Genomic DNA, 22,206 nt, shown 5'->3' with positions numbered 1-22,206 from the left:
TAGACAGGCTACCACTACACTCGCTGCAAATGGTCATCTGGAGTAGTGCAGAGCGTCAATTCATCACTGAACGCAATGTGACGCCATTCATGAACAGTCCATACTTCCCGTTCATGGCAAGGGGAGCCAGTGGTGTTTGGTGTTAATGGCAGCCTACACATGGGATGGTAATTCCATAGTCCAGCTGGTGCTAGTCTATGACCAAAGGTGCAGGATGGCACAGATTATTGCAGCGATTCCATTACTTGTTCTCGGATGGCAGGCACAGATATTGAAAGGTCTCTGTTGCATTCCTTTCATGTTGATTTCTTAAAACTGTTGTCATTTACGGCATACATTCCACTTATAAATTTACTGTGGTGTTTCTGACTATCTGGGAGGAGACTGAGCAGTGGAATGTGTTACTTTTACACATAAACAAGAACGATCTGTCGCACTACTACACTTTAAAACACAGTTTATATGTAATTCATGTCACGGAACCTACATCGGCTTTCTTTTATATACTGCATATGATAAGATACTGTCATCCTCCTTCCATTCTGTGTGAAAGGATGAATGAGCAAATGGATTTCTAGTTGCATGCTTAATGGTAGCAGACAAGCCTGTCTGCTAGAGAACAGTAGGACCAACGTCGGAACAGGTAGCTACGCTTTCCAAAAGCAAAGAGGTTTCTATTCTTGGTATGGTCCTGTCCGTCCTTTGTCATGTTGGTATAGGAAGCTGCCCCTCTGGTCACTTCCGTTTGTATCTGTGAAACACCCTCGGTAGGGGCCCCCGGCAGTCTGTCCGCGGCGAGCGTCTGAAGTGGTAAGATCTCCGGCTAAGCACGTCTCTGCTAAGTCTGTTGGACAATGGATTTCTTAAGTTCAGCCTAACTGAAAATTTAATCACCTTTATTTCAGGTTTAGATCTAAAATATCTAATGTTATCTTAAATTGCAATGCAGTGTAATTCGAGTGTGAAGTTCAGAAGATATTCCAGTAGTTGCTTTGTCACTACTTTGTGAGTAAAGTGGAACCACGTGTTGATGATTCGTAACTCTAACTAAGATCATCACTCTTAAATGCGAATGTGCGTGAGATTATAACGTCTCGTCTTGACAATATTTTTCAATATAGCAACTTTTCTTTATTTTCAACCCATGTGGGTTGTGCTTTGTGAGACCAGTACCACGTGCTTATAAAATTGCTTGACCCATCAGGTTAATAGTAAGATGATAGTAACCAGTTCGAGGTTTTTCTTTTGTAAATTGCGTTTCGATGTAATTTATTTTAATTATCAAAATTATTGTGGTGTTGCACTCTTTGTGTAAACCAAGTTGACCACGTGAAACATGTGGTGTAATCATCAAAGTAGCCCTCAGCTATTCTTTTCGACAAGATTTCACAGAGAGTTACTGTGAATCTAGTATACCAGTGTGTGGTAATTTCATGACGGACAGGATTGCGCTACAAATGTAACTTCTTTGGGTGAAAATTGAATCGGTTGGTCGTGGTTAATTACCTCTTGCATATGTTTCAACGTTCTTCGTGTGTTATTTTATGAATGCAGTGTTGTGTGCAGTCTCCCAATCTTGGCTCCATATTTGATGTGTTCCGTAAGATTACAAACTCACATTTTCACAATCCTAAATAAGGCACCAGTTTAGTTATGAATGAAGTTTAATATGCTGAAATTTTATCGGAACAATGATCAATGTTAAAATAAATGTCCAAATACAAACTGATTTATTTCTTTTTATTTAAATTCTCTTTATATATATATATATATATACTCCTGGAAATGGAAAAAAGAACACATTGACACCGGTGTGTCAGACCCACCATACTTGCTCCGGACACTGCGAGAGGGCTGTACAAGCAATGATCACACGCACGGCACAGCGGACACACCAGGAACCGCGGTGTTGGCCGTCGAATGGCGCTAGCTGCGCAGCATTTGTGCACCGCCGCCGTCAGTGTCAGCCAGTTTGCCGTGGCATACGGAGCTCCATCGCAGTCTTTAACACTGGTAGCATGCCGCGACAGCGTGGACGTGAACCGTATGTGCAGTTGACGGACTTTGAGCGAGGGCGTATAGTGGGCATGCGGGAGGCCGGGTGGACGTACCGCCGAATTGCTCAACACGTGGGGCGTGAGGTCTCCACAGTACACCGATGTTGTCGCCAGTGGTCGGCGGAAGGTGCACGTGCCCGTCGACCTGGGACCGGACCGCAGCGACGCACGGATGCACGCCAAGACCGTAGGATCCTACGCAGTGCCGTAGGGGACCGCACCACCACTTCCCAGCAAATTAGGGACACTGTTGCTCCTGGGGTATCGGCGAGGACTATTCGCAACCATCTCCATGAAGCTGGGCTACGGTCCCGCACACCGTTAGGCCGTCTTCCGCTCACGCCCCAACATCGTGCAGCCCGCCTGCAGTGGTGTCGCGACAGGCGTGAATGGAGGGACGAATGGAGACGTGTCGTCTTCAGCGATGAGAGTCGCTTCTGCCTTGGTACCAATGATGGTCGTATGCGTGTTTGGCGCCGTGCAGGTGAGCGCCACAATCAGGACTGCATACGACCGAGGCACACAGGGCCAACACCTGGCATCATGGTGTGGGGAGCGATCTCCTACACTGGCCGTACACCACTGGTGATCGTCGAGGGGACACTGAATAGTGCACGGTACATCCAAACCGTCATTGAACCCATCGTTCTACCATTCCTAGACCGGCAAGGGAACGTGCTGTTCCAACAGGACAATGCACGTCCGCATGTATCCCGTGCCACCCAACGTGCTCTAGAAGGTGTAAGTCAACTACCCTGGCCAGCAAGATCTCCGGATCTGTCCCCCATTGAGCATGTTTGGGACTGGATGAAGCGACGTCTCACGCGGTCTGCACGTCCAGCACGAACGCTGGTCCAACTGGGGCGCCAGATGGATGTGGCATGGCAAGCCGTCCCACAGGACTACATCCAGCATCTCTACGATCGTCTCCATGGGAGAATAGCAGCCTGCATTGCTGCGAAAGGTGGATATACACTGTACTAGTGCCGACATTGTGCATGCTCTGTTGCCTGTGTCTATGTGCCTGTGGTTCTGTCAGTGTGATCATGTGATGTATCTGACCCCAGGAATGTGTCAATAAAGTTTCCCCTTCCTGGGACAATGAATTCACGGTGTTCTTATTTCAATTTCCAGGAGTATATATATATATATATATATATATATATATATATATATATATATATATATCACCGGTTGTCATAAGATGACTATTAAAAGATTATAATTAATGTTAGTCTAGTTTGGAATTTCGTAAGCTAGACTGGATACCTGGCGAAACAGTTGCTCAGTAATGCAAGGTTAACTTCCCCACATAGCTCACAGCTTTTAACCCGCTTTTATTGTCTTGAATATCAGCACCGCTTTCAGAACAACTTAATGCATCAACATTACAATGTGAAGTTGTGGACAATACAGCGATCCTCTCCTTTGGTGGTCATATGTGGTCGATCGGAACCCTGGCGACGAATATGCCTGTCCTAATGTTCATGTGCAGTCCAAAACTGGCTCAGTGAGACATACGAATGCCACAAAAGTTTGGATATCGCACGACTCTACCAGTTGCCGAAAGGAGACCCACAATGAGGCCCCTGTCCAAAGTCTGTCAGGTACTGATAACGCTGTCTCAGAAGAGTACACGGCATCTCCTTGTCCTTCACAGTGATCGCTCAACCTTTGGCGCTGTTTGCGCCCTCGTATACCTTGTCCGGAACTTATTCCGAGCATGGAATGTGACCCTACGAGTAGCTCAGAGTAAACACCTCGCGAGTGAGTGACACTATTATGAAAAGGATAGATTGCTGCTCACCATATAGTGGACATGTTAAGTCGCCGACAGGCGCAACAAAAGGACTGCTAAACAAGTAAGCTTTCGGCCAGAAGGCCTTCTTCTGAATTGGACACACACACACACACACACACACATTCACGCAAGAGCAATTCACACCCACATGACCACTGGCTGGCTGCCGAGGCCAAGCTGGCGACGGCGGGGGGCGGCGAGGCGTGGCGGGGAAGCAGCCGGCCGTGACCGTGGCTGGCCGCTCTGGAGTTCCAGCTGCGCGCCGCGGCGCCGCCATCGCCGGCCCAGCGCCGAGCCCTGCCTCCAGTGCCGCTGCCGCCGCGGGCCGCGCTGGAGCTGGAGAGCCGGAATCCGCACCGCCTGGCTGCGATACACATCTCTGCCGACCACCGTGAGTTCCGCCGCGAAAGCTGATCTCAGACTTTACTTACTTTGCACTTTAAACAAATTTTCTTAGAGCCAGGAAGGCGTTCAAAACGTCTTTATTGACTTCAGATCTTTAAACATTATTTTCGTTGTACGTCATGTGCCATTGTGCGTTCATTATTCATGCCATGCTAACCTTTTAGTGCAACTTATACTGCACATTCCACACAGATTTATAAAAAATAAAACTAGAAACAGGTTTTTGCACCATGTATTTCGAGTGAAAAGGTCCCAAGATGTGCTTCACTCGTCATGTAATCGTTAACATTGGCAAAAGTGTGGACTTTTGCTGTACAATGTGGATTCCAACAACTTACAAGTATCAAAGTAGTGCTACATGTATAGACATGCCAAGTTCTACAAGGTCCATCTTAACTGTGCATATTTTTACATATGACAAGCCTGTATGTAATTTCATTTTTGACATAGCTGAGTGAAATGCACAGTATACTCTCCACTAAAATGTTAACATGATACGACTAATGAGCACATATCGGAACATGACGTACAACCAAAATTTTTTTTAAAAGCCTGAAGCCGACGGTCTTACCTGTCAAAATCGTTAACATTGGCAAAAGTGTGGACTTTTCCTGTACACTGTGGATTACAACAACTGACAAGCATCATAGTAATGTTACATGTGTAAGTTCCATCTCAACTGTGCATATTTTTACATATGTGAAACCTGTATGTAATTTCATTTTTGACATAGCTTTCTGAAATGCACAATATACTCGACACTAAAATGTTAACATGACGCGACTAATGAATGCATATTGGAACATCACGTACAACCAAAAAAAATTTTAAAGATCTGAAGGCGACAGTCTTATCTGTCACCAGCCAATAAAAAAACAGTTTTGAACGCGATTTTGACTATAAAAATTTATTTAAAGTATATACAGAGCGCTCCTTCTCATTTCTCATTATGAGAATCTTCAATACTTTTCACTTCTTCTCTTCCACGTTTATATTACAAACAAGTCTTTAACCAATTAACCAGTTGTCGTGTTCCATGGAGCAAGTGTGACATATCTTATTATCATTCTAAACACAATTGATTTACAAATATACTGTATCTTCCTGCGCAACCAACTCATTTTAGGGTGCAATTTACGTAAAATGTCCGCCTGCAACATTTTACTTTCATCGTCTTGCTCGAACGAGTAAATCTTCTGATGCCGTGTGACACGTCTAGATGACCTACATTGTTGCCCTGAACCACTATAAGTGTATATGACAACATGAAGAACAACATGAGTACTATTCGTTTGAAAAACACTTTGGTAACAAAAGTTCCGGACGGGCATTCCACGTAAGTTGCTTTGTTATGCGATAGTTCGTGAAGCAACAATCATTGACGCAGTTATGAAACTGTCAATTTTTATTATCCTAGGGCACCTCAACTTATAACAACGTCCATGTCGTTGATGAAAAAACCTACAAGCCGTCTGACGACTAATATATAAATTTGAAACCGAGAACGGTGCTGGCCGTTGTGGCCGTGTGGTTCTAGGCGCTTCAGTCTGCAACCGCGCGACCGCTACTGTCGCAGGTTCGAATCCTGCCTCGGGCATGGATGTGTGTGATGTCCTTAGGTTAGTTAGGTTTAAGTAGTTCTAAGTTCTAGGGGACTGATGACCTCAGAAGTTAAGTCTCGTAGTGCTCAGAGCCATTTGAACCATTTGATAACGGTGCTTTCCCAATAAAGCAAACCAAAACCAAACTGTCTGGTCGCTGTAGTACGCTGTCAACGTTCTGCGAAACATAACAGCGATCTAATTTTAATAGTGTCATTGTCTCACAAAATAACATAAAATACTACTTCTTGATTTTTTCTTCTCTTTACCCATACTTGTTTGGGTAAAGCTCGTTTCCCTACAATTCCCGAAAACTTGACGTCATTTTGACTAACGCGCAATATTGACGGCTACCGGCCTTGTGACAAGGTAGACTGGCTCTGAGCACTATGAGACTTAACATCTGTGGTCATCAGTCCCCTAGAACTTATAACTACTTAAACCTAACTAACCTAAGGACATCACACACATCCATGCCCGAGGCAGGATTCGAACCTGCGACCGTAGCAGTCGCGCGATTCCGGACTGAGCGCCTAGAACCGCTAGACCACCGCGGCCGGCAAGGGAGACTATGAATATTGCTCCCTTAGCTTCCTGCCTAACCACACACTCGGTAGTCGCTACAATTTCGGAAATAAAGAGAGAAATATCTGTGAGAAGAAAAAGGAAACAAATTTTATTTCAGCTCGTCTTAGTCGCAGCATTTAAAGCTGTACCCTTAGGTTCCAGCCTAACCACACTCTCTGAAATCGTCACAAAATCGGAAATAAAGAACAAAATATTAGTGAAAAGGCAGAATATGAATTTTATTGCTGCTTGTTTCAGTCGCAGCAATTAAAGCTGTACTCTTAGGTTTCTGTCTAACCACACCCTCGGAAAACACCACGAATTCGTAAATAAACAGCGAAATTTTTGTGACAAGGAAGAATATGAATCTTAATGCTGCTCGTTTCACTCACAGCAATTTAAACTGTACTCTTAGGCCCCTGTCCAATGACACACTCGAAAAGCAGCATATATTCGGAAATAAAGAGCCAAATATTTGTGAGAAGAAACAATACGAATTTTACTGTTGCTCGTTTCAATCAAAAAAATGTGTGTGAAATCTTATGGGACTTAACTGCCAAGGTCATCAGGCCGTAAGCTTACACACTACTTAACCTAAATTATCCTAAGGACAAACACACACACCCATGCCTGAGGGAGGACTCGAACTTCCGCCGGGACCAGCCGCACAGCCTATGACTGCAGCGCCTTAGACCACTCGGTCGTTTCAATCGCAGCAATTTAAACTTTCCTCTTAGGATCCTGCCTAACCACATATTCGGAAATCACTAAATATTTATTTCATCCTTCTTTCTACCGAATGTAAATAACATCGAATATTGCAGAACATACTTGTATTACATTCATAAGAAAGTACGCGTTAAGAACGCCAATATGAAGGGAAAAAAACTGCATGTAACGGGATACGAGCCAACAAGTTTTGACGCCAGAAACCACGACGCTATTCATTACGCTAGCTTTTAAATTTCAGTCTTGGCTATCATATTCAATCTCGTGGGCTTGTACCATTGAAGCGTTATTAAGTGACGTTTAATGATAATGGTGATGTCTTTGTGATAAATTTTCAGTGCTCCGTCACATTGAAACTGCGTACTGCACATTTCAAAGCGAGTGTGTTTCATTGTAAATTATTGACGATAATAACTCACTCCTAAGACAGCACTCTTATTATATGAAGGGATTAACCGTCAATAAATCATTATGTGACATGTTATTATACCAATAATTATAATAAATCATTCCGAGAATGATGTGTTTTTGTAAATCTTCGGTACGAGCGCGTTAAATGTTGTGACAGGTCCGAATGCTAACGAAAGTCGATAGCCGAACATGCGGTCGTCGACACTGCGAGGTCCGTCGATATTGTGTGTGACGTCAAAATGACGTCACCTTTGCGGGAATTGTGAAAAGAGCGTTACTGCACTTGTTTCAGTGGTGTTACATCATCTGTGGATGTCCCTTCAATCTACTGCAAAACAATGTGTTAATATTAAATGAGAGAACGGTACATAAAAGTTACAAACATGGTCATCACATTTACAGAGTGTTCCAACAAAAACATGCACGCTTATCTCAACACATTTTGTTGTTCATGTTTCGGTCTGTCTAACTATTTTTATGGAGCGAAATCCAAGCCCTGCAGTTGGGCTAGGTCAAAGTGTCGCTCCCCTAAAAGTTTTACGTTGTAAATAAACCGTTATTAGCTGCAGAAAACGAACTGTAGCCTAATATTTGCTATAGTGCAGAAGACAAAGAGAAATGTGAACAAAAAAATGTTCTGTTATAATATATGTTTTAGCTGAAAAACTTTTTGCGAATGTGATGTCTACAATAGCTGTTCGAATGTTCCAAAAGTAACTTTCCACCTATACCCATTTTTGAAATATACGTGACATAACCGAAGCACGTGTAGGCAAAGAGTGAAATAACAAGAAATTGTTTCATTGAAGGCGGAATCATGAAAATATACTTATTGTTCAACAAAACACAGAAAAAATTTGCGAGCTTTTCTAAAAATCACCTCAAGACCATAAATGCCTTCAAGATGACCGTTAATATGAATGGATTGGATATATGTATGTACCTTTAACTCAATCTTCGTATATATATATATATATATATATATATATATATATATATATATATATATATACAAAAAACTTCTGATCTATTCCCGTCCTAATATACGCTATACGTATACATGAAAGAAATTAGCGTATCATGAACAGCACATATCTTTTTCGCCCTATTGGAGGCCTGTATCCGAGAAGAGGATGTTTCTCGTCGGTAATATATTCCAGATTCATTCTAGAGTCAATGAATTTATCGTGGTGGGTTGGTGTACAACTGCATCGTTTCATATTTACTTGCAACATCTACAGGGCTTCACTAACTTTCAGGGTGAAGATTATGCGTTTGCTAACGATATTTGATTTGTGGGGCACTCAACTGCGTGGTTATCAGCGCCCCTACAAACTGCCAATCTTTTCATGTCAAGTTTCGCCCCTTTCCCGAATGATGATAAAATGGTGAAGACAACACAAACACCCAGCCGCGGGCGGTGAAAACCCCCGACACGGCTGGGAATTGAACCCGGGACCCCGTGATCCCGAGTAGTAACGTTAGCCACTAGACCACGACCTGCGGACATAGTGCATATGATACAGGAACGTAAGCCAAGAACTTGATGTAATTCGATACAAGGCCTAGAGTGGACAAAGTACATTAGTCCCACGTTTGTGAACTGCTTATGTTCCGTAACAATCAAACGGCCTGTTGTATCGACACACAATATCTCAAACACAATACAATGCGTGCAAGGAGGAGACCACCGAATCTACGATATTTCCGAACCGGAGCAAAAATACACTCCTGGAAATGGAAAAAAGAACACATTGACACCGGTGTGTCAGACCCACCATACTTGCTCCGGACACTGCGAGAGGGCTGTACAAGCAATGATCACACGCACGGCACAACGGACACGCCAGGAACCGCGGTGTTGGCCGTCGAATGGCGCTAGCTGCGCAGCATTTGTGCACCGCCGCCGTCAGTGTCAGCCAGTTTGCCGTGGCATACGGAGCTCCATCGCAGTCTTTAACACTGGTAGCATGCCGCGACAGCGTGGACGTGAACCGTAGGTGCAGTTGACGGACTTTGAGCGAGGGCGTATAGTGGGCATGCGGGAGGCCGGGTGGACGTACCGCCGAATTGCTCAACACGTGGGGCGTGAGGTCTCCACAGTACATCGATGTTGTCGCCAGTGGTCGGCGGAAGGTGCACGTGCCCGTCGACCTGGGACCGGACCGCAGCGACGCACGGATGCACGCCAAGACCGTAGAATCCTACGCAGTGCCGTAGGGGACCGCACCGCCACTTCCCAGCAAATTAGGGACACTGTTGCTCCTGGGGTATCGGCGAGGACCATTCGCAACCGTCTCCAGTAAGCTGGGCTACGGTCCCGCACACCGTTAGGCCGTCTTCCGCTCACGCCCCAACATCGTGCAGCCCGCCTCCAGTGGTGTCGCGACAGGCGTGAATGGAGGGACGAATGGAGACGTGTCGTCTTCAGCGATGAGAGTCGCTTCTGCCTTGGTGCCAATGATGGTCGTATGCGTGTTTGGCGCCGTGCAGGTGAGCGCCACAATCAGGACTGCATACGACCGAGGCACACAGGGCCAACACCCGGCATCATGGTGTGGGGAGCGATCTCCTACACTGGCCGTACACCACTGGTGATCGTCAAGGGGACACTGAATAGTGCACGGTACATCCAAACCGTCATCGAACCCATTGTTCTACCATTCCTAGACCGGCAAGGGAACTTGCTGTTCCAACAAGACAATGCACGTCCGCATGTATCCCGTGCCACCCAACGTGTTCTAGAAGGTGTAAGTCAACTACCCTGGCCAGCAAGATCTCCGGATCTGTCCCCCATTGAGCATGTTTGGGACTGGATGAAGCGTCGTTTCACGCGGTCTGCACGTCCAGCACGAACGCTGGTCCAACTGAGGCGCCAGGTGGAAATGGCATGGCAAGCCGTTCCACAGGACTACATCCAGCATCTCTACGATCGTCTCCATGGGAGAATAGCAGCCTGCATTGCTGCGAAAGGTGGATATACACTGTACTAGTGCCGACATGGTGCATGCTCTGTTGCCTGTGTCTATGTGCCTGTGGTTCTGTCAGTGTGATCATGTGATGTATCTGACCCCATGAATGTGTCAATAAAGTTTCCCCTTCCTGGGACAATGAATTCACGGTGTTCTTATTTCAATTTCCAGGAGTGTATGATAGTGGCGCCTCCGCCCCCCTTCCCTTCAAGCGTCAAAAATTAGAAAAAGAAAATTGGTTTTTCTAAAATATGTTCGTTTTGTAGCGCAAACTTTCTGAAGAGTTTGATATATAAAACATATATGTTCGAGGAAATGTGAGACATGTTATTTGGTCTTAAGTGTGCCAGGGTGCAGTGCGACGCCTCTTCGCACAGCATTCTTCTATCGCACGTTGCTGTATTTCGCCCTGTGGAATTCAAACGCGTGTATTTTGTAATAACAGCCATCCAACCCATATTCAGGACAGTGGAAATTAAAATGTCCTATGGTGTCGCTACTGCTCCCAGTCGGCCGGTTTGACATCCTACCCCACTTAACAGAAAAACTCACAATTAATACTGGGTGGGATTATTTGTGACTGGGAGAATAAAAACTCTTCAGAAAATTTGCACTCTTTATTGCCTGTTAGCGAATAACTTTCTCTTTTGAGCGACATAAAATTAAACATAGATTAGATTAGATCTGATTAGGTTAGATTCAGTTTTAGTTTCACAGACCAAAAATTGAGATGATTCTCGTGGGTGTAGAACATAAAAAACATAAAACATTTGAATATAGTACTTAACACCCTGGTCATTTGTTAGGAGGTTGTCAAAATAGGTGACTGCATTACAGTAAACTGGAACTGCTAATATATACAGAATTAATATGCTGTCAGAATTCTGTAAGAATTAAAGATTGTTATGCACTTTTAATAAATTTATCATATACAGTATACCTAATCTTGATTGTTGTGACCAAGTGCTGTCAAAACTGAAATCTAACAGACATTTTTACTTAAGCTGGTCTAACAGTTCCTCTTAAGATATTCATCTATAGAGTAGGAGTTGCCTATCAAAAAGTCTTTCAAACTCGTTTTAAACCGTGCTTTATTTGAAACCAAGTTTGTAATGGTTGCTGGCAATTTATTGAAAATGTGGTTTCTTGGTCACTTTTGGACCAAGGCAAGTGATTTTAGGTCTTTATATAGAATGTTCTTATTGCTGGTATTGATACTATGAATTGAGCTATTGGTTGGAAATAGAGATATATTACTTGCAACAAATTTCATTAAGGATTAAATTCACTGAGAAGCAGTGGTTAGAATACACAGTTCCTTGAGCAGGTTTCTACATACTGTTCTTGAATTTACACCACAAGTGATTCTTATAACAAGCTTTTTCACGCTAAAAACTTTTTATCGGTTTGATGAGTTACCCCAGAATATGATCTCGTGTGACATAATTGAATGAAAGTAAGCAAAGTATGCAAGTTTTTTTTATTTATATCTCTTACATCTGACATCATTCTCACTGCAAATACAGACTTGTTTAGGCGCTTCAGCGATTCTGTGGTATGCCCTTCCCAACGCAATTTATTATCGAGTTATAGGCCCAGAAATTTAACACTGTCTACCTCTTCGATCTACATGTCTTCATATGTTATACACATATTGGAATGAAATCTCTTACAGGTACTGAATTGCATACAGTGCGTCTTTTAAAAATTTAATTGCAGTGACAGTGAATTAGCTTTAAACCATTTATTAATGCCAGTGAAAATTTGATTAGCAGTTATTTCTAAGATTGCACTTGACTTGCTACTTACTGCAATGTTTGTGTCATCTGCAAACAAATCACACTTAGCGTCTGGCAGTTTAACAGACGAGAGGTCATTAACCTACACAAGGAAAAGCAATGGACCCAAGAGTAGGAAACATAAAACCAGTAAAGGCAAGAAACAAGCAGGACAGTACACATTTCTTCAGTCCTCAAGTCTCAGCATTTTTTACTCTGCAATCTTGTTACAGCTTTATACGGCATGCTTTCGTTTCTGCGAAAGAAGTCATTACCTGGTTAAAGGTCGTCTCATAGGCAATTTTATTTTCAGTGCCTATGATCGCGAGTCCAGGTAGACGTTCCTGGCTTCTTTCTGAACGCAGATTGCTCTTAATTATTTTCAGTTTGTCGAAGCTTCTCTCACAGCTTGCACATGTCGTCGGTAATGAGTAGTATATCCTTCAAGCTGCACTAATATTAGGAAAAGCTTCTTGCAAGTCACGCTTGCACAGATATAGGAGTTGGACAGCTCTTGATTCTTCGTTAATTTCGGTTACTAACTTTTTGAATTCGGCGAGTTCTAGGCAAAACTCAAGTGCATTCAAGTCTTTCGAATATTTTCGTAGTAGATCTGCTCCATTTTTCTGCAGATTCTCAGTCGACATGTTTAAAAATGCTTGGCCACTGGTGAAGACGAAGTTTTCATTAGACTCTTTGCGCTCTCTAGCCTTGTTTCAGTTTGTGTTAAAAATGTCAAATACTATTTTTATATCTTTGGAAAACAGCTTAGTCGGGTCTAGTGTTCTTGATTCGTCCACACAGATTTAGACTTCGTCGTGCGCCTTCTCTTTCTGGAAGTTCGCTTGCTTTTGAGGACAGGCTCGAATTACATCTTTACTGAAACAGGTATAGCTTCTTCGATCCACTGTTCTATTGGTTTCTCTCCCATTTCTTGCAAGGCCATGCATTAGTGCCACACAGCGCGAAATGATAATGTCTTCTTTCTGTATTTTGACGTTCATTTTATTAATCTCTCCAAGAATATCAGCCCAAATTGTTAAGGTGAGGATAAATTTAAAATTCATCACCTCATGTAGTAGATGACCAGTTTCGTACTTACATTCTGCGGCAAGAGAGGTTCTTCAATTTCTTCCAGAGCTTTGATAACTTCCGGTAAATTATTTAATAGAGCTGTAACAGCTAGATGTTTAGCCGACCATCTTGCTTGACTGCTTCCTTGTAAACTGGTTTCTGTACACCTCTGCGTTATTTTCCACCGCATGGTGGATCCAACAAAAAAGCAGTAAAGTTTCTGAACAGTCCCAAATAGGCTAACTGCTTCTTGATATGAGGATGCAGAATGAACGTCCACAAGATTTTTAGAGTGTGTTAGATATGGTACAAACTCTTTCATTTCCATAATTTTGGATTGGACTTCATTATATGTGCCGGCCATATTAGATCCGCTATCGTAAGATTGTCCATGACATTTTTGCACATTCAGACCATCAGCTTCTAGTGTTTCTAGTATTCACTGTGTGATATATTCTCCAGTCTTTCCGTCAATGTCTATAAAGTCAATAAAGCTTTCCTTTTCACGTACAGTTTCTGTTAGTTTTATATGACATATCACTTGACTCATTACTTCTGTGTGAGATACATCTGGAGTGCAGTGAAACATGATGGTGAAATAACTGGTCTCCTTGATGTCGTTCATAATGGTATTTCGAACTTTGTTTGCCATTTATGGATGATTTCTTTTTGTATTGTCAGTGACAAATACGATAATTGTACCTTTCTTACGTGTTCTAACTGTTACTTGAGAGTAGGACTGCATTTAGGGATCAGAATTATCAAATTAAGAAAATGTCCTTGACTAGGTTGAGGAAAATTTTCAGTGATATCACTCGGTGTTTCATTTGAACTTCTAACCAAGACAATTTGTGGCAAGCTATATGACAGCGTCCATTATTACATGCGGGATACGTCTCCATTTTTCTTTCTCAGAGGGAATTAATCTCTCAGTCTCGTGACTGATGCCCTGAGAAGATTTCATTTTCTGCAGACGGGTTTTCCATTTGATAAAACATTCGTAATGTGTTCTTCATGCTTTAAGCTTAGATAATCTTTCTAAAGCTTTTTTCCAATTAATGAAAGCTCCCTACACGAGGCTGATGTAGAAGAGCTGCCATATAGCTTGCAGGCAGTACATTAAATTGAGTTTTTTGCTTTCGAATAAACAAGCCGGGATCTTTTAATATTTTACCAATTTGCTGTTGTTTCGAACCACATGTGGTATGTCAAATACCTACCGTTGCGTTCAGTGAACCTAAACTCTATGTTATCTGGATGTTTATCATTTAGTAATACAGCTTGTTTGCTCATAAATGACCTATGTTGACCTGTAATTTTTTCGTGGTCCGGCCTGCACCTGGGTCCATTAGATCTATAATTTTTTCTTTGCTGAATAAGTGAGCAGATGCTAGCTCACCGTCGTCTTCCTTCTGAGATAATACCGATGGTGAAGACTGTTTACCATCATCTGAGACTTGAAACTTCGACTGTTCAGTCGAATTATCTTGAATGTTAATTATCTCAAGTATCAGTGGAGCGTAATGATGCGCCTGCTTCGTGAAACTATCTTCTCATCTTAGAGAAGCCGATTTATTTATATCTTCAATTTTATCCTTAGTTCTTTTTATGTTTTGAGCCCCAAAAAGCTTCTTTCTTGGTGCGCTCATCATTTGCTCTTTATTGCCTAAAAATATAAGTAAACGTATTTTAACATTGACGTATAGTTCTTTCATACAAAATCATGATCATGTTTGTGAGTTTGTATGTACACTCCTGGAAATGGAAAAAAGAACACATTGACACCGGTGTGTCAAACCCACCATACTTGCTCCGGACACTGCGAGAGGGCTGTACAAGCAATGATCACACGCACGGCACAGCGGACACACCAGGAACCGCGGTGTTGGCCGTCGAATGGCGCTAGCTGCGCAGCATTTGTGCACCGCCGCCGTCAGTGTCAGCCAGTTTGCCGTGGCATACGGAGCTCCATCGCAGTCTTTAACACTGGTAGCATGCCGCGACAGCGTGGACGTGAACCGTATGTGCAGTTGACGGACTTTGAGCGAGGGCGTATAGTGGGCATGCGGGAGGCCGGGTGGACGTACCGCCGAATTGCTCAACACGTGGGGCGTGAGGTCTCCACAGTACATCGATGTTGTCGCCAGTGGTCGGCGGAAGGTGCACGTGCCCGTCGACCTGGGACCGGACCGCAGCGACGCACGGATGCACGCCAAGACCGTAGGATCCTACGCAGTGCCGTAGGGGACCGCACCGCCACTTCCCAGCAAATTAGGGACACTGTTGCTCCTGGGGTATCGGCGAGGACCATTCGCAACCGTCTCCATGAAGCTGGGCTACGGTCCCGCACACCGTTAGGCCGTCTTCCGCTCACGCCCCAACATCGTGCAGCCCGCCTCCAGTGGTGTCGCGACAGGCGTGAATGGAGGGACGAATGGAGACGTGTCGTCTTCAGCGATGAGAGTCGCTTCTGCCTTGGTACCAATGATGGTCGTATGCGTGTTTGGCGCCGTGCAGGTGAGCGCCACAATCAGGACTGCATACGACCGAGGCACACAGGGCCAACACCCGGCATCATGGTGTGGGGAGCGATCTCCTACACTGGCCGTACACCACTGGTGATCGTCGAGGGGACACTGAATAGTGCACGGTACATCCAAACCGTCATCGAACCCATCGTTCTACTATTCCTAGACCGGCAAGGGAACTTGCTGTTCCAACAGGACAATGCACGTCCGCATGTATCCCGTGCCACCCAACGTGCTCTAGAAGGTGTAAGTCAACTACCCTAGCCAGCAAGATCTCCGGATCTGTCCGCCATTGAGCATGTTTGGGACTGGATGAAGCGTCGTCTCACGCGGTCTGCACGTCCAGCACGAACGCTGGTCCAACTGAGGCGCCAGGTGGAAATGGCATGGCAAGCCGTTCCACAGGACTACATCCAGCATCTCTACGATCGTCTCCATGGGAGAATAGCAGCCTGCATTGCTGCGAAAGGTGGATATACACTGTACTAGTGCCGACATGGTGCATGCTCTGTTGCCTGTGTCTATGTGCCTGTGGTTCTGTCAGTGTGATCATGTGATGTATCTGACCCCATGAATGTGTCAATAAAGTTTCCCCTTCCTGGGACAATGAATTCACGGTGTTCTTATTTCAATTTCCAGGAGTGTATAATATATGTCTTTTATATTGACATCAAGCACGCCTATTTAGGGCCAGTTATGCAATCTTGTGATAAATCCAGGGATAGCAACCGATGGAATAGCCAAACCACGCTATAGCTTACGGCGCACGTTGTACGACGTCATTTTATTCTCCGGTTAGTTATCCATGGGATAGCGTGTCCGTCCAGTTATGTTGACAACAACAGTAGAGCACGCTGCATAATTTCGGGTACGTCAGTCGTCACATCCCACTGCGTCGACGGGTTCGCCAGCAAGGCCACGGATACCTGCTGGTTTTACAACACTTATCTACGCATGTCCAAGGAAAGGACACGGAAATCCTCTTTAAAACTCAATTGCCGAAATGTGTTCGCTTTCGAAACCATGAAGCATCGGGAGAGAAGAAAAAAAAAAAGAAAAAAAGCCCCTTGTGGCTGCGAACTGGGCTCTACGTGTGAGACCTACAGTGGTCGTATTGCAGATATACTGTGCGGTGCTGTCACATGAGTTGTTTGACATTCGTGTGATTCTTTCTGTTCATATAGTTTCAATGTCAGGAGCAAGAAGTGGGAGAGGGCCTCCACGGAAGCGTGCTGTGCCATAGAAGTCTATTCGGGGTCACTGCACTGGACTGAGAGGGCGGGCTGGTGAATATTGCAATAATGTCAAGGAATCCTTCGAACAAGAGAAAGACAATGATGTGGACTCTTGCTACGTCCCACTAATGTCACTGACAGAACAGCGGAGGCGTTAAAAATTCAATAAAACACTGTTCTGAGAATAGGGAAAGAAAAGTACGGAGCAGAAGAAATTGAAGCTGGACCATCTCACTTAACACCCCATGAAAAAAGTGCAACCCGAAAGCGTGTGACGAATATCGAAGATTTTCAGGGAGATTCAATTCGTCGTCATATTTACAGTTACTAATGAGGAACTCTGGCGAATAACAAACCAGATACCTATAGAAGACCAGATACGAGAGAGAAAGTGGGGTTGGTTGGGGCACACCTTGAGAAAACCAGATGGAGCCACCGAGAAAAAAGCATTGGAATGGAATCCCCAGGGAACAAGGAAGAGAGGAAGACCTAGGGGCACATGGAAGAGGACAGTGGAAGAGGACAGTGGAATGGGAAGCAAAAAGAGTTGGCGAAACCTGGGCAGAATTGAGGCAAATGGCCAAAGACAGGGAAGGATGGCGAGTTCTCCTGGATGCCCTATGCCCCCATAGGGGCCAAAGGAAAAAGTAGGCTTCGAGAAAGGAGCATCCGACCCTCGATAAATTGAAGGCTTCCTTAGAAGAAGCGGAGCTTTTCAGAAGCAGAAAATCATCGCTGCTAAATGTGGTGCTCGGCTTGGGCTTCAAATAGAAAAAAAATTAACGGATATAGGTCATAATGTAGAGAGGTGACATTGTAGCATGGCGATGTCGATTTTTGAGTGCAATATCAAAGGAAAATTTTGAGGATATTGTTTGGCTAGATGAAACATGGGTAAATGCAAGCTGGTTGGAAAAATGATTCAGTGTCTGGCACTATGCCAGGACCAATTGGAGAAGGTAGCAGACTTATTCTTCTCCATGCAGGTACATCTGCAGGGATTTATTGAAAACTGTATTTTGTTGTTTAGATAGAAAAAACGCCGATTACCACGAAGAAATGAAGGGAGCCACATTTCGACGGTGGTCTAAGGAGCCGCTCGTGAAAAACTTGAGGGAGTCCCCAGTAATAGTTATAGACAACGCATTATATCATTTGGCTATCCTTGATAAGGCGCCTACAGTTGCTTCCAAGAAGCAAGACATTATCGACAGGTTACAACGAAGAAAAATTGTTGGATCTCGTAGCTCAGAATAAACCACCTTTACCTCCATATTGTAACCTCCCAATAGTAAAAAATTATGTATATCATTCACATTCAGTGTAACCTCCCAACAAATTATTATTCTGTAACCTCGCAATAATAACGTGACTAACCTCCCAATAAAAAATGTGACTCATATATAACCTTTCAATAATTAACTGACTGTGAATCTAAACTGATAAATTTGGACGTCAGCAGTGCTGCGTCATTGCCCTGAAAGATCATACTGAAGTAATTGAAAATTCTTACCTCAATGAAGTCGCCGTATAACGCGTATATATCTGCTCCTATAAGAAATTTTTCTGGCACAGCCCAGTGCAATGCTGGCCGCTAGATTTGTCATGTATAAAAAGAAACTACAGATTTTTCCTTATGTTAATCGGGATGACCATGGATTGCAGAAATTAATAATTTCTTTAAATTCAGATGAATGATTTCCAAAAAGTTAATTTTATAAAAAGATTATTATTAAAAGATTTTTTGAAACAGTTACATGGGACTTGATATAATAACAGTACAAATTTAGTTTAACAAACTACATGTGCGTGCGGCTGCTTTTACCTTATACTACATCGCTCGGGCACCGCCATCGCTCCCCACGACTGGCCCAGCCAACTCCATACACAGACCGCTAGCTACTACCATTACTACTGACACAGCTGCTACTGCAGCCAACATTGTTCTTTGGTCTGCGATTCTATTATAGCTTACATATCGCAGGCAGCACGTGAGCAGTCCATCGAAATTACATCTGCTCGAATGCGTTAGCAATAAATTCCTTAGTCATGGGCCTCTTACAATATATTGTAGATGAACTGCCAAAAAGTATTGCCGTATGTTCCTCAGATTACCACCATACCACTGTCACTCATATGGACTCAAGTAAAAGGTTAAGTGATAAGGGACAACAAAAAAATGTACTTTGATGGAAGTAGAAAAACTGACAACGGATGCTGAAACGAAACTTCGTCGTCATATTGCTACAATGTTGCAAGACACATGAAAAAAGTAATAATGAAAGCATAGAAGAATGAATGTTTAGTAGAAAATTATACTGAAGATCTCATTATTTCATTAAACTCTGACAGCAGTTCGAGTGACACTGAAGATTAAATGAGAATGATTCAGAGTTAAGTCGTGTGCATCCGTTACTTGTTTCTTTTTTGGTGCTTGCACCGCTATCAATAACTTGAGCACATGGCAGGCCGTTTACGAGCCAGCAACTCTGTTACCCATCACTGTCATCTGTCAATCACAATGTCATGTTAATCGAGGTAACATGAGCGATAAACGTTCCAGGATGCAAAGCTGTTCCGCTGAAGATACTTTGAGGCTGATGGATATTGTAAACAAGCTCCAGAGCATAGTGGAAAATATGGAAACTGATATAGCCTCATGAAATGAAAATATTAGTGCAAGACTTTTAACTAAGCTTATGTGCTTTATGTACGTAAACAGCAACAACCTGTCTTGGAATTAGTAAAAAATCAGGTCTCTGTTGATTTATGAGTGAGAGATTGTTCTAAATTTCTGAACAAAGGCTGGGAAAATATATGCAATAGTTTTAGCTTACAGAAGAGTTCAGTAGACTGACAGAGCTGCTACAGATAGGCCTACAATCCTTTAAAGAAAGCAACACGTAAGTATTGTGCCCAGAATAACTATACAGATTGACAGGGACCCATACCTGTGATGTAAGTTATAAGGTGTGTACACAAAAGTAGACAATTTGGTAAAGTTAACATAAGGGCGTCACAGTACGATCGATTCAGATGCAGCATTTCTAAGTAAGATAATATTCCATCAAACGTAGCTGTATGGTAAATGACGAATTGTAAGTAGGCACATAACGTATTAGAAGCTTTGAAGTGCAATCTGCTACATGAAAAGAGTCATCCTCTTCAGAGTTTAATGAGACTATGAGAATGCAGATATCATAGGGACTGAATTGACTGACAATTCTAAGACTTTTAGTCATTGGGTAGCTTGCTGTCGTATTTGTGTCTTATGGTTAGAATTATTCATTCATTGCAGAAGTAATTGGTGTTCTACAGTTTCAATGAACAATCATAATTATTTTTATATTGCTGGGGTTGGAGTGCACCTATGCACATACCCAAACTGGATGCTGTTGTTGTAGTTTGAGGAACAGTAACAATTACATACATAATTTTGGCTTGTGCAATCATCTCTAGGTGCTGCATGTAGTGTGGGAGGGATGGGAAGTAACTGGAGACATAACACTGTCACTGTATTCTTCCTTTTGTTGTACAATCCTCTCCTTAAAACAGAAAATTTTAATTTTAGAATAAAAGTACCTATTCTCAGATGTGAAAGAACTAGCAGAGTTGCAGATTGGGCTGCTTCAAAAATAACATGATGAGAACCAAAGAATGGAGGAAGAACTGTATTAGGAAAAAAACTGACAATGTGTTCAAAATAAGATTTATAAAGAGAAATTAAAACAAAAGATTTCAGCAAAAAAATAATTAATCCATACACATTTGTTTATTTTATTTTCTCCTAATTACAACATAGAAATGAAATAATTAAAAAAACTGCCTCTTGTGCGTGTTTCACATTGTCTAACAGTTACTAATCCTGCTGGCTGTCTAGCTGTCTAGTTATCAGTATCAATGAAGTCTCGAATGGAAAGAAAGAAATCACCAGAGGCAAAGTATTTTACCCTCAAGAGCAGCTTATTAATTGGTGGAAAAGAGTTACATCTGACAAAAAGGAATTATATGTGACAATTCTGGACGTCAAAGGCAAACTACAGTTAAGTGTCATTTCACTAACTTTATAGGAGAACACTAAGAAACTGCTGAGGCTCGGACTTTGCTACCTGCAGAGAAGGTCAAATACACAATTACGAACATTTTATTTCCTTTCCAAAGAGTCCCTCTGTGCACTTTGTCGTCGTTACTATCATTTTCCATTGACTACCACTGGGTTCTGCTTGCACATACGAAATAATGGCGTTGCTCAATTTGTTTTCTGTGGACCACACACATACGATAGTTTACCACTACGAAGGAACGACTTAAGCGAGCCACATGCGATAAAAACCTCAAAACGGTCATTTTTGCACTTACGGAAGTTTACGACTGACGTCCAGAATTTGTGTGACAGTTCAAGAGGAATTTAAAAACATTGCTTGCCAGTCACTCCCTCTATATGTTACGTTCAGCAACTAAAGATCCGTGTTAGCTGAATGCCAATTTTTTGAATTTTATGATAAATGTGGATGTTCTTACGTGGATGATACTAATAATTAGAAACACAACATCTACAGAGTGGTCTATTAATCGCGACCGGGCCAAATATCTCACGAAAGAAGCGTCAAACGAAAAAACTACGAAGAACGAAACTTATTAAGCTTGAAGGGGGAAACCAGATGACGCTATGGTTGGCCCGCTAGATGGCGCTGCCATAGATCAAACGGGTATCAACTGCGTTTTTTTTTTTTTTAATAGGAACCCCCATTTTTATTACATATTCGTGTAGTACGTAAAGAAATACGAATGTTTTAGTTGGACCACTTTCTTCACTTTGTGATAGATGGCGTTGTAATAGTCACAAACTTATGGCTCACAATTTTAGACGAAAAGTTGGTAACAGGTAGGTTTTTAAAATTAAAATACAGAACGTAAGTACGTTTGAACATTTTATTTCGGTTGTTCCAATGTGATACATGTACCTTTGTGAACTTATCATTTCTGAGAACGCATGCTGTTACAGCGTGATTACTTGTAAATACCACATTAATGCAATAAATGCTCAA

The 22,206-nt window shown here is 42.8% G+C and overlaps 1 protein-coding gene across 1 annotated transcript in view; it reads left to right on the top strand.

Annotated features, from left to right (window-relative positions):
* The first annotated feature begins 4,139 nt into the window (after window positions 1-4,139).
* Window positions 4,140-22,206, top strand: part of LOC124549153 (short chain dehydrogenase/reductase astE-like) — a 324,150-nt gene continuing 306,083 nt past the window's right edge. Inside the window, exon 1 of the mRNA XM_047125222.1 lies at window positions 4,140-4,249. The gene's annotated coding sequence lies outside the window, so the exon portion shown is untranslated. The remainder of the gene's footprint in view (window positions 4,250-22,206) is intronic.

This window comes from Schistocerca americana, chromosome 1, assembly GCF_021461395.2.
Source record: "Schistocerca americana isolate TAMUIC-IGC-003095 chromosome 1, iqSchAmer2.1, whole genome shotgun sequence".
Taxonomy (NCBI): domain Eukaryota; kingdom Metazoa; phylum Arthropoda; class Insecta; order Orthoptera; family Acrididae; genus Schistocerca; species Schistocerca americana.
This window is presented reverse-complemented; position numbering and strand designations above follow the sequence as displayed.